Source organism: Rattus norvegicus, chromosome 4 (assembly GCF_021556685.1).
Source record: "Rattus norvegicus strain SHRSP/BbbUtx chromosome 4, alternate assembly SHRSP_T2T, whole genome shotgun sequence".
In the NCBI taxonomy this organism is placed as follows: Eukaryota; Metazoa; Chordata; class Mammalia; order Rodentia; family Muridae; genus Rattus; species Rattus norvegicus.
Window position 1 is genome coordinate 182,628,725 of NC_141537.1, and position 12,517 is coordinate 182,641,241.

General features: G+C 44.5%; 1 protein-coding gene across 26 annotated transcripts in view; it reads left to right on the top strand.

The window, feature by feature from the left end:
* Ccdc91 (coiled-coil domain containing 91) overlaps positions 1-12,517 on the top strand; it is a 170,715-nt gene that overhangs the window by 145,714 nt on the left and 12,484 nt on the right.

Sequence of the window (12,517 nt, forward strand, 5' to 3'; positions counted from 1 at the left end):
CTAGACTTGCAGGTGGGGTGGGGGCTGCAGATTTGCATTTGCAGTTTTGGCTGGTCCTATGTGTGTATTTGTCCATTGGCAGGCATTTGGATTGTTTCTCCATGCCTAGTTTACATCTCTGAATCAACCAGCCTGTATTTGAGATATTGAGCTACACAGAGACTATGTAACAAAGAAAATTTACAAGACCCTTTTGGGGGTAATTTTCTTATCTTTTCAAAGCTGTATTACTTAACTCTTCTGTCAAAGGAACTATGTGGTAAAACTTCTAGTAAGAGTAAGAATGCTTTTTTTCAGATCCTTGATCCCTGTGTGCCAGTTGTCTAAAGAACTAATCATAGACTTGTCCATTTGGCCTGTGTCCCTTTAAATCCTTCTAAGAGTCCATCAGTTGCCTGTTTGTGGGAAGTAGCCTAGTTTGACTTATGGAGTTCATTGACAACAGTGTCAGCACAAAAGAATAGGCCTCGTTTGCTTCAGTGTGACTAGACGGAACACCCTAACCCTAACCCTAACCCTAACCCTAACCCTAACCCTACTGTAGAGTAGTCGTGTGTCAGCGCATGGGACATGGGAGACAGAGCAAGGTGCACTCTGTGCTGATCAGTGCTGTTCTGAGCACTGTCTTCAGCACATTCATAGAAATACCCGGTCTCACTGATGGAGCTGTGTGTTCAGGATGGCATTGGCACTGCCATCTGCATGTGAGTTCTGAGACCTCCTTCCAGTCCTGTCACTTACACATAGGAGGTCGCAGCCATGGGCTCCTGGGGATGTTACCCCTTGCCCTGGGATTACAGGTGTGAGAGTGACTGTGGGAAACTTTGAATGTCTGGGTGTTTCTGTCTTCCCAAAGAGAAAAGCTTTCATGGAAAAGTACAAGAAAATACTCAAAGTGGAACTAGTGACTGCCAACAGCCCTTTTGTATCTCACTTTTGAAAGCTTTAACTTCTTAATTCTGTATCTCCTCCTTCCTCTAGAGTAATATCCAAACGGTTTCAGGTCAGTTTTAATGTATCATTTTAGGACTTAAAGAAATTTTGGAAAATAAAAGACACTCAGAGTTTATAAACCAACTTAGTGGAAGCAGTTTTCGTTTTTATTTGTTTTAGCAAATTTTTATCTCTTTCCAAAAACCAAAAAAACAAACAGACAAAAAACTAAATTGAGGCAACTCTTCTCCACTCACCTTCCTTTACATGAGAGACTTTTGTTTTTGAGTTTGTTTGTTTGTTTGTTTGTTTGTTTGTTTTTGGTTGGCTGGTTGGTTGTCTTGGTTTAGCTTGGTTTGGTTTGGTTATTTGATCAAAGATCACATTTTCAGGATAAAAAATGGCCTTTTCTTTCCCCAGCTTAAAATAAGTAAACTAGATGAAGCTTAGGATTCTTAAGCGCAGACACCTTAGAGCCTGTAGTTCTAGGTTCCGGCCATCCACGTTCCTGTCTTGGGGTGTTGGGACGTCTTTGCTGGACGAAGTCTTCTGTGGAGCCAGCCCCTGCTCTGCGGGGCGTTGTCCTGGAGAAAGCTCAGCTCTGGGGTTTCTTCAGCTCATCAAACCTTCCTCAAAGCCTGGGAGGTTTGGAATGAACATTTCCCCACCCCACATTTCCCCATTTGCTTCTGCTTTCAAAGTCCTTAGAAATTACAGAACGGAAGATTGAAAATGCTATATTTCTCTAAAAACTTGAAACATTTTCATATAATATGAAATGCACATCACCATAAGAGGGAATAGCTTCTCGTAAATGTCTACGTCGGTAAACATCAGTCTGGTCCACACCGCAAAAAACAGTGTGTGATCGAGACATCCGACTACTAAGAATCTCATGATTAATCAGAAAAATTAATTAATGAGACAGTTTGTGTGTTTAAAATGACTATAACTATTCAACCCAGTCATATTTTAAAATTTTTCTCTGTAAGAGTTGAAGTGCCAGGGGCAGGGATAACAGAGGGGCCCCCCCAGCTCAGAGGAGAAGATGGGGGATGGGGGAAGGTGAATGAGATATAAAATGAATAATTAAAAAAGATTAAATTAAAATTTTAAGAAAGTTTTAATTTTTTTTTTTCTGCAAAACCTACTACCCAAGGGAAAATGTTGTTAGCTTTCTAAATTTGGTATGAAGGAGAAACGCTGTTGACTTTTGGCTTAGCAGTCCAGAAGTGTTCCCTGGTATCTGCTAGTTGTCTGCTCGTCAGTGGACTTGGTTCCCTGTACTCTGTTTACACCACAGAGAAGGAACCACCACAGGAAAGCCTGAGACGTGTAAGCCAAGGGCTTCCTGTGAGAACCAGCAATGCACCCACAGGGACACTGACTTGCTTTGCAACCTCACTGTGTCCTAATCAGTTTTAATTATGCTTTGAGACTCTCCCGGAGCACCTGCAATTCTAGATCAGGGGATGGGCCACATCCCACTCCTGCTTGCTTAGGAAATAAACTTTTCCAGGAACACCCCACTCCCCGTCACTGAAGTATTGTGCTCAGCCTGGCTTCACATTGCAACAGCTGATTAGAACCTCTGCCATCTCTTATTAAAGCAGCACTGTCTTCTGTCAGGTGTCAAAGGGATCTCCGTCCTTTAACACTCCTGCTCTCCCACCATGGAACCAGCAGTTGGCATTCCCTAGTGTTCTGGAGAAGTCCTTCCCTGTCATGTAAACTGCCAGGCCAAGTGGTGCAGTCAGCCATGCTACAGGCTTTGCTCTGTGCAAGGGAGGTTACAGGGAAACAGAAAGACTTCATCCCAGACACTTCTTAAGGGAGGAACAGTTTGTGGTTTATAGAGACCGATAGCCCTTGGTACTAGAATGAAGAGTTCTAGCCCATCCCATAAGTTCAGTCTGTTACACATGAGCTTGCCATGATGGAGGGAGTGTGAATAACCCAGCGCGAACAGCGGCCACTCACAGCCAGGCGGAGATTCCTAAAAATAAAATCTCATCCAAACGTAATAAAAGATTATTATTTTTTCCTCTGAAGAACCAGAATTATGGCCCATGTTTTCAAAATCACCTCCAGGAAAATAATCTTCACTTGGGAGGATTTTTTTAATTTAGATTTTTAAAGGGGTAAGGGACAATTACCTTTACTTCAAAGGTTTGCGGCCAAGGCATTGTCAGAATCTTTTAATTATGGTTAGGTTCCTCAGGGCCAGCCTGGCTGCAGTCCTCTGGGATTTCACTTGACGCTGTTACGAGCAATGCTGAGCCAATGGGACCTTCACTTCTGATAGTCACAGTCACTAGAATTCAGACAACTCTAGAGAGCCTGTCACACCACCACTTTGTCTTGTTCCTTGTCACAATGATGTTGAACTTCTGCTGTTCTACGTCTCCTCACGCTTCTGACATGGTTTGTGCGTAGCTCTGCCTGCCCATCATGCCTCTGGCCACACCTTAGCCTCACATGGACGGGACTAAGGACTTTGCTCTGGACCAGCACTTCACGTTCTGCAGCATGGGGGAATGCTGAACTCACTTCACATCATGCTTCTCTTGGGCACTGAGAGAAAGAGGAGCCCACAATGCTGGGCCTCACTGGTCTCCTCGAAGTGTGTCCAGACCTACCGGTTGTTGTTTAAAACAAGGTTTTGTTTGGTTTGCTTGTAGCAAGTTAAGAAAACTGAGTCATGGTTCCACTGTGCTCTAAAAGCCATCCATTTTGTTAAAATTTGAAGTTAAGTTGTCTCAGAGTATGTCTCAAAAAAAAAAAAAAAGTCAATTTTCCTTTGGTGACATGGAGGCAAGCAAGGCAGAACTAGTGTTTCCCCCAGACAAGTACTTTTTAAAGGCTCCTACTGTTAGAGCTATCCTGCTAGAGTTACTAAGTTGTTGTTGGGGTCGGGGGAGCGGGGAGGGAAGTAGGTGGGGAAGTAGGTATTGAGACTGAGAATTCCAGGCATTGAACTAACTTTCACAAGTTTCTTGCAGAATGCCTGGCAACACAATACATACTATGATGGTGGATGTCAAAGACTTGGCCACTAGGAATTGGATGCAGGGTTGAGAGGTGGCAGTAACAGGCCATTAATCTCCAAGTATTGATGAACTTTGCCTTATTATTGTACTTTTCAATATAGTACCTCCAGAAATTATCATCTTATTTCTTTATTTCCAGTGGAAATGAAATAACTTCCTGGCTAAATTGTAACAAGAATAAAACATTCTAGCTAGCCCATATAAAAGACACACAATCCAGGTGCCTCATTTATAAGCCGTAACCTAGATAGGGTGGATCTGGAGCTGATCTCACTTGCGTCCCAGCAGTTCCGTCCCTTGTTGCTTACTGTTCCTCCTGGCCACGCACTCATGGTCCATCTCTTCTCATGGCGGCCCCTCCACCTCTGTGTCTTTCTTCCTCTCTCCTCTCTCCCTACCTGAAACCCCCTCACTCTACCCTCAAGTCCCTCCTGACCCCCTCCACTGCCCAATCACAAGCTCTAGACTTTTATTGACCAGTTAAATTGGGGAACAAGGTTTACGTAGAATCCCTTGGTGCATGTCAGGATCTGTCTACTCATGGGGCAACCAGATCTTGAGAGCCAGTCTTTAGCATTAGAATGCAAGCAGCATCAGATGGACCCACTACACTAGAAGATACTGGGTAATGTCTTGATCTGTCTGATTTATTGTGGTGTTATTTTTTTCTATCATGTGTATCTCTACAACCATCATTCCTTTTCTTTAAAAAAGAAAACGGAAACAATTGGCCAAAAATTAACCAAACAACAACAACAAAAAAAAAAAATTGTTGTAACTAATGCTATCTTGGGAACGTCACAAGAACGTCCTTTTCCGAGGGACATGGTGTCTCTTCGCCTTCAAAGACAGAACTGACCTTCCTGCCAGTCTGTGTGCTGCTGAGTCATAAGCCACAGTGGTCATTACCTCTGGGAGCTCACTTCAAATAGAAGGTCGGTCTGTGGAGAGAAGGGGGATGGATCATCTCTTGTCAACATTTTTTTTCTGAATGAAGTCCATTGTTTGTGGGTGTATCAGACGTCTGGCTTTGCCTTTGCCCAAACTTACAGATATTTTTTGCTATTTCTTAATCAGGGAGTTCTAATCAGATAGTCACAGGGGCAATTCTGCTAGCAGTCACCAGCTCTCCCTCCCTCCCTCCTCCTTTTCTCTCTCTCGCTCTCTCGCTCTCTCGCTCTCTCGCTCTTGTGGGATCCTTGTGCTAGTGACTCCTGGTCTTCTTCCCTCATTGCCAATTGGCCGAGTTGTGATTCTGTGAAAGTCCATCATCCTCTGCCATGTGCTTCAAGCTCAGAGCTCACGTGTCCTTGCACCCTGTAAACTTATTTTAGATTTTTTTCTTTTTATTTATGGGTATGTCTGTGTGAGGTTATTCCACCACATGCCTGAAGGTTCCTCTGGAGGCAGAGAGGGTATCGGATTCTCCTGGACATGGAGCTGCAGATATGAGCCACCAGTGTGAATGTGGGAAACTACACCCAGGTCCTTTCTTACAGCGGCACCTGCTTTTAAGCAGCAAGCTGTCTGCTCTGCACCTGAAACTAATTTTTATTATAACATCTATTTCTCAGTGTTTAAAATTCATCTAAGATGAGATGCTGCAGCCCATTTGAATATTGTGTGTGGGTACACACACACACACACACACACACACACATCACGTGCATTCACGTGCACACACACATTCTCAAACAGGAAGGATGTCAGAAGTCAGGAAGCATTACAAATTACCACCCCATACTTTGGGAATTTCTTCCAGGTCACCATGGTTACTGTAGAAATATTTCTAGTTTTTTATCCTCTCAGCTACTTCTAAAACTGTTCCTTTGAAGTCATGCTGGGGGTGGCATAGCCATTCTTACTAAAACAGAGCAGTAGTGATTGTCAGGCGTCTTAGCGAATGTTCCCACTTGGCCGCAACAGTCATCCGAAATTTTCTGTAGCTGATGCCCAAGTTTTGTAACGTGCAGAAGCTCGGCAGTGTTTGACAGAGAAGTTTTATCTTGTTGGGTGTTTTCAGGTGTCTGCGACTCTGCTATCCTCTTGCTTTAATCAGCAGGCCCCCCCTCAATCTATAATTTTGGATATTTTGTGTGTAATGGACACATAGTTTTCCTCATTGAAGGCTCACCACAGAGCTCCTTGGGATAAAGAGCTTAGTGGACTTGGTCTTCCGCAGAAAGCATTGGGTTAAATCCCAGCATGTTTCCTGGCCTCGGGACATCTCTGTTCTCTATTTATAGTTGGATCTCATCAGGAGTCTCTCCTTTTTCTTCCTTTTCTATGTTCTTGCCATTTTAAACCTGTTACCTGGGCTGGGGCTATAGCTCAGTAGCAGAATGCTTGCCTAGCATGTCTAAGGCCCAGAGCTCACCACGGTCCAGCCAGCACCCAGCACCCACCACCCAGCACCCAGCAGCCAGCACTCAGCAGCCAGCACCCAGCACCCAGCAGCCAGAAGAATCCTTAGCACTGCCTCTGCTTTATTCAGCACCTGCTCAAAGTGTAAAGCGACCAAGATGAGACACTGGCAGCCAAGAGGAGCTAACTTAAGCTGGGGGTAGTAGAGCCTGGGAAAGAGTGGCTGAGAAAGGTGGGTTTGCTCACTGCTGACTTCCCTTCTACCTCGATGTCCGATCCTGAGGTTAACAGCTCCCACCAGCACGTGACACTGATGTTCACACGTAGAACCTTCTACCACACTGGAGGTTTTCCTGATGTCGTCTTCAGACAGAGGCTTTCTGAGCTCTGTGCTTGAGATGAAATACTTTGGAATAGACCTTTCTTTGATCTGTGGAGCTAATGGGATGATCCAACTAATCTTGCTAACTCTTGTTTGTCTCCCACTATCACTCAGGCTGCCTTGGAACACTTTACTCTGTAGCCCCAAGCTGCCCTCCAGATCCAAAAGAGCCCTAGATAAAGATGCCAGGTGGGCAGGCATAGGGCTCGCACAGCCACTTTGTATTCCTTGAAGCAGTGCTAATTGTTGGCACCTTTGGGCCACAGGAAGGTTTTCCAGGAGGATTGTAGATCCTGCCCCGTGTGGTGTGTGCTGGGGTTGAGAACAGGCGAAACAGTGGGTGACTCTATATAATTTAGGGTCCTAGTTCTTTGCAAGTGTTAGAAGCTGGACCAGCCCAGCTTTAGGGAATGGGAATTTACTGAAAGACAGAAGAGTTGATTGGGACCTGTATACCAGACTCGTGAAGAAGAAGTGAAGTAAGATGCCTTGGAAGAGCCTGGTGACAGAGCAGCGTGTTCGGCAACTACTGTGCCCCTGGTCTGTGTGGCTCCCCAGAGGACCTGATCCTGGAACGCTGTTGTGTTTGATCCCAAGTGCATGCCAAGGACAGAGCCCTTTAGTCCTCACTTTGGATGAAAGAAACAAAATTTTCAATAAAGGTGGGAGTCTCACTCAAGGTCTGACAGAACTGAGGTTGGGGAGGGAGTGCTCCCCAAAGACTCTGCAGGCCCTGGGCTCTGTGTTATCTGTGGCTGTCTGAAGAGCAGCTGTATAAAAGTGGCTTGGTGACTCTTAAAGCCTAAAATATCTGCTCTCTGGCCCTCCAAGAACATTTGTTATATGCTGATAGACAGAGTAACCCCACCCCCACCACAGACTTGAGCCTTCAAGCTGTGAACCCAACTGCAATCCTGGAGAAACAGATCCACAGGATGTTTTGTCTCCTATGTGCAACTTCTTCATCTACCAGCATTCAGTACTGCTGTCAGGCCATAAGTCCATCCATGAACTAACATCCATTGGTGAGCTCTCATGATGCACTTGCTCCTCCAATGCACCATATCAGACATCAGAACCATCCCTTTCCCATGAGCATTGAATCAGGACCAACCCTCCCACATGTGACCATCCCATCAGGACTGTTCTTCCCACATGTGAGCATCCACATCAGGACCAACCCTCCCACAAGTGAGCATTGCATCAGGGTCAAGGCACACATTTGCTTTTTGAGGGATGCTTCATCCAAATGACAACAAGAACCTACCATCTAGTCGTCCAGATGCTGGCCCAAACACAGAGCCGAGACAACGCTGCCCCAGTGCCATACCCACTGAGTCTGGGAGTAGACCACATGTCAGAAGCCCCGTCTCCTTAGAGAACTTACGTAAAGTTAACAGAAAGCAAAATGCTACTGAGAAGACCGTGGAAAGATCAGAACTATGAGTGACTGTTGGGAGGGAGGAGTGAGAGGCTTTCTGAATGAAGAGCCAACATGAAAGGAGAGCTGTGAGAGAATGTCAAGTGTAATAGACACAGGACCTGCCTAGCACAAAGAGGTCCTGGGTGAGCCCTGAGGGAAGCCCAGGCAGACACAGGACCACAAAGAAATTGAGCCAGAGGTGGAGAGCATTGGGTGGCAGCAGAAAAGAAAAGGGGTAAAATGACTTTGAAGGTTTGAACATCGTACCAAATACTATAAATGTGTCAAATAAAATATGGATAAGAAATCGAGCAGACTTTAATTATGTAGTATCTGAGTCTGTGTTGAAGGAACTCACGTCACTTTAATCCCTGGGAAGGATGGATGGATTTATGACTGCAGCAGTTACTGTTAATTAAAATGCACATGTCCGTGTTTGAGATGTAAGATACACTCATCCGCTGGAGTTTTATGGCTAAGATGGGTACAGACCTGAAAGGAAGGCTGGAGGACACACGGGGGAGTCCCAAAGAGAAGGAACAGCGTAAATACGATGTCTCTTCAAAGGTAATATACGAACATAGTTTTATGTTGATGACAGCAAGCTGTAGATAAGAAATCGAGAAGTGAGGGTTACAGTCGTGTCAGAAGCACCGTGGACGTGGAGTCTCATCCGTTGAAGAGCTCCTCAGAGCACATACCATGAGCGGCATTTGCTCTGTCTACAGATCTTTATTAATACTTAGGGTTATGGGTTCTCTGCCACATATTGGGTTTGGGCACTGGCAGGGCCTCCAGCCCTGTATTTCTTTTTTTTTTTTTTTTTTTTTTTTTCGGAGCTGGGGACCAAACCCAGGGCCTTGCGCTTCCTAGGTAAGCGCTCTACCACTGAGCTAAATCCCCAGCCCCTCCAGCCCTGTATTTCATCTGAGAATTGCATCCATCAATTTATTTAATATCCATAAAGCATGCTTCATTTATAACCAGGGCACTGCCTTGCCCACTTTAGTTATTCCACAGTGTTCTGGTAAAATATTTCCATGAGCTCCCTCTCACTTTGTTGCAATCTGTAGAAGCAGTTCTATCTACAAACCAAATACTTTTTCTTTTTACTAAGTAAAGTTGTTCATTTCTGATGTGTATGCCTTGGTTGCCTATAAAATACATACTGTTTTTTGAATACTTCAAAACTTTTTGTAGTGTTTGTTATCAAGTAATTTTGGTAGTCAGTCATCCTTTGTCATTTGTTACTAGAGTTTTGATATCTTACGTGACAAATACCTTTCAGATATACTCCTTTTATTACCAAAATTTAGTTGAGGTATATGTAGTTTAGAAGTACCTGTGCAGAATAATTGGGCATTGTAATAACCCTAAATATTCACTCTGCTCCCTACTTCTTGCCTCTGAGGGCACAGATTTTTTTTTCCTTTATTAACTTGAGTATTTCTTATATACATTTCGAGTGTTATTCCCTTTCCCAGTTTCCGGGCAAACATCCCCCTCCCCCCTCCCCTTTTTTATCGGTGTTCCCCTCCCCACCCTCCCCCCATTGTCCCCCTCCCCCCAACAGTCTAGTTCACTGGGGGTTCAGTCTTAGCAGGACCCAGGGCTTCCCCTTCCACTGGTGCTCTTACTAGGCTATTCATTGCTACCTATGAGGTCAGAGTCCAGGGTCAGTCCATGTATAGTCTTTAGGTAGTGGCTTAGTCCCTGGAAGCTCTGGTTGCTTGGCATTGTTGTACATATGGGGTCTCGAGCCCCTTCAAGCTCTTCCAGTTCTTTCTCTGATTCCTTCAACGGGGGTCCTATTCTCAGTTCAGTGGTTTGCTGCTGGTATTCGCCTCTGTATTTGCTGTATTCTGGCTGTGTCTCTCAGGAGCGATCTACATCCGGTTCCTGTCGGTCTGCACTTCTTTGCTTCATCCATCTTGTCTAATTGGATGGCTGTATATGCATGGGCCACATGTGGGGCAGACTCTGAATGGGTGTTCCTTCAGTCTCTGTTTTAATCTTTGCCTCTCTCTTCCCTGCCAAGGGTATTCTTGTTCCCCTTTTAAAGAAGGAGTGAACCATTCACATTTTGATCATCTGTCTTGAGTTTCATTTGTTCTAGGCATTTAGGGTAATTCAAGCATTTGGGCTAATAGCCACTTATCAGTGAGTGCATACCATGTATGTCTTTCTGTGTTTGGGTTAGCTCACTCAGGATGATATTTTCCAGTTCCAGCCATTTGCCTACGAATTTCATAAAGTCGTTGTTTTTGATAGCTGAGTAATATTCCATTGTGTAGATGTACCACATTTTCTGTATCCATTCCTCTGTTGAAGGGCATCTGTGTTCTTTCCAGCTTCTGGCTATTATAAATAAGGCTGCAATGAACATAGTGGAGCACGTGTCTTTTTTATATGTTGGGGCATCTTTTGGGTATATGCCCAAGAGAGGTATAGCTGGATCCTCAGGCAGTTCAATGTCCAATTTTCTGAGGATCCTCCAGACTGATTTCCAGAATGGTTGTACCAGTTTGCAATCCCACCAACAATGGAGGAGTGTTCCTCTTTCTCCACATCCTCGCCAGCATCTGTTGTCCCCTGAGTTTTTGATCTTAGCCATTCTCACTGGTGTGAGGTGAAATCTCAGGGTTGTTTTGATTTGCATTTCCCTTATGACTAAAGATGTTGAACATTTCTTTAGGTGTTTCTCCGCCATTCGGCATTCCTCAGCTGTGAATTCTTTGTTTAGCTCTGAACCCCATTTTTTTAATAGGGTTATTTGTTTCCCTGTGGTCTAACTTCTTGAGTTCTTTGTATATTTTGGATATAAGGCCTCTATCTGTTGTAGGATTGGTAAAGATCTTTTCCCAATCTGTTGGTTGCTGTTTTGTCCTAACCACAGTGTCCTTTGCCTTACAGAAGCTTTGCAGTTTTATGAGATCCCATTTGTCAATTCTTGATCTTAGAGCGTAAGCCATTGGTGTTTTGTTCAGGAAATTTTTTCCAGTGCCCATGTGTTCCAGATGCTTCCCTAGTTTTTCTTCTATTAGTTTGAGTGTGTCTGCTTTGAGGTGGAGGTCCTTGATCCACTTGGACTTAAGCTTTGTACAGGGTGATAAGCATGGATCGATCTGCATTCTTCTACATGTTGACCTCCAGTTGAACCAGCACCATTTGCTGAAAATGCTATCTTTTTTCCATTGGATGGTTTTGGCTCCTTTGTCAAAAATCAAGTGACCATATGTGTGTGGGTTCATTTCTGGGTCTTCAATTCTATTCCATTGGTCTATCTGTCTGTCTCTGTACCAATACCATGCAGTTTTTATCACTATTGCTAGGGCACAGATTTAAGAATGCTGCCTTTCAGGGATGGATTTATTTGTTTATTTTGAGCTGTGTTAAGGTGTTTTTTTAGCTTCTCCTGTAGCTTTACTTTTTGATCTTGATAACCAAAGTCCTTTATAGTCTTTGTCACTTAGGAATGCTCAGAGATATTTCCTGATCAATTGGTTTTTCATAAACATTTTCATATACCTTAAAAATATTAATTGATTTTATGTGTTGTGTGTGTGTGTGTGTGTGTGTGTGTGTATGGGTCTATGTCTATGTTTGTGTATTACTTCAGTGTCCACAGAGACCAAAAGAGGGCATTGGATTACCCTGGAACTGGAATTACGGGATGTTGTGTGCTGCCATGAGGATGCTGGGAAATGAATCCTGGTCCTGTGGAAGGAGAGCAGAAGTTGTTGAGCAGTCATACGGAGCCCTGCATGGCATCTACTTGGGGAGCAGATAGTGTTTTGCTGATTTATTCACTCTCTTTGAGAACATAATGAGTTCCTCTGGGAAGATCACTTCCCACTGCTGTTATTTCCACTGTATAGAAGTATGAGGCCAGACTTCGCTAGTTCCCACACAAGGACTCTGCTCTGTTTCACTTCCACCTTAGACTTCTGGAGCCTGGGCTGGCCTTGGACTTAACCATCCCCCTGCTTCAGCCTCCCAGGTACCTTCCACTGAAAACAGCCCATGAAGCCGGGCTCTAAGGTTGTACAGCCTTTGTGAAGTTTTAGATTAACCACTGTGGCAGGTCACTGGCATCGTCCATGCAGGAAGCCTTGTGGAGTGATCGTGAGACAGTGACAGAGTCAGTCCTGCGAGCACAGAAGTACCAGCCAGCTGCAGGGGATGTAGCTGGTGTGACACCTTGCCACTTGTGATTTCATTTCCTCCTAGCAGGATGCAGAAATGATTCTTTACACTCTTGGAAGCCACACCCTTGCCCTGAGCAAGCCCCAGAGTGTCTTACTCTCAGGTCAGGACTCTTGATAGAATGTGCACCATGCTGGTGCCGTTCAGACTGAACTGTGA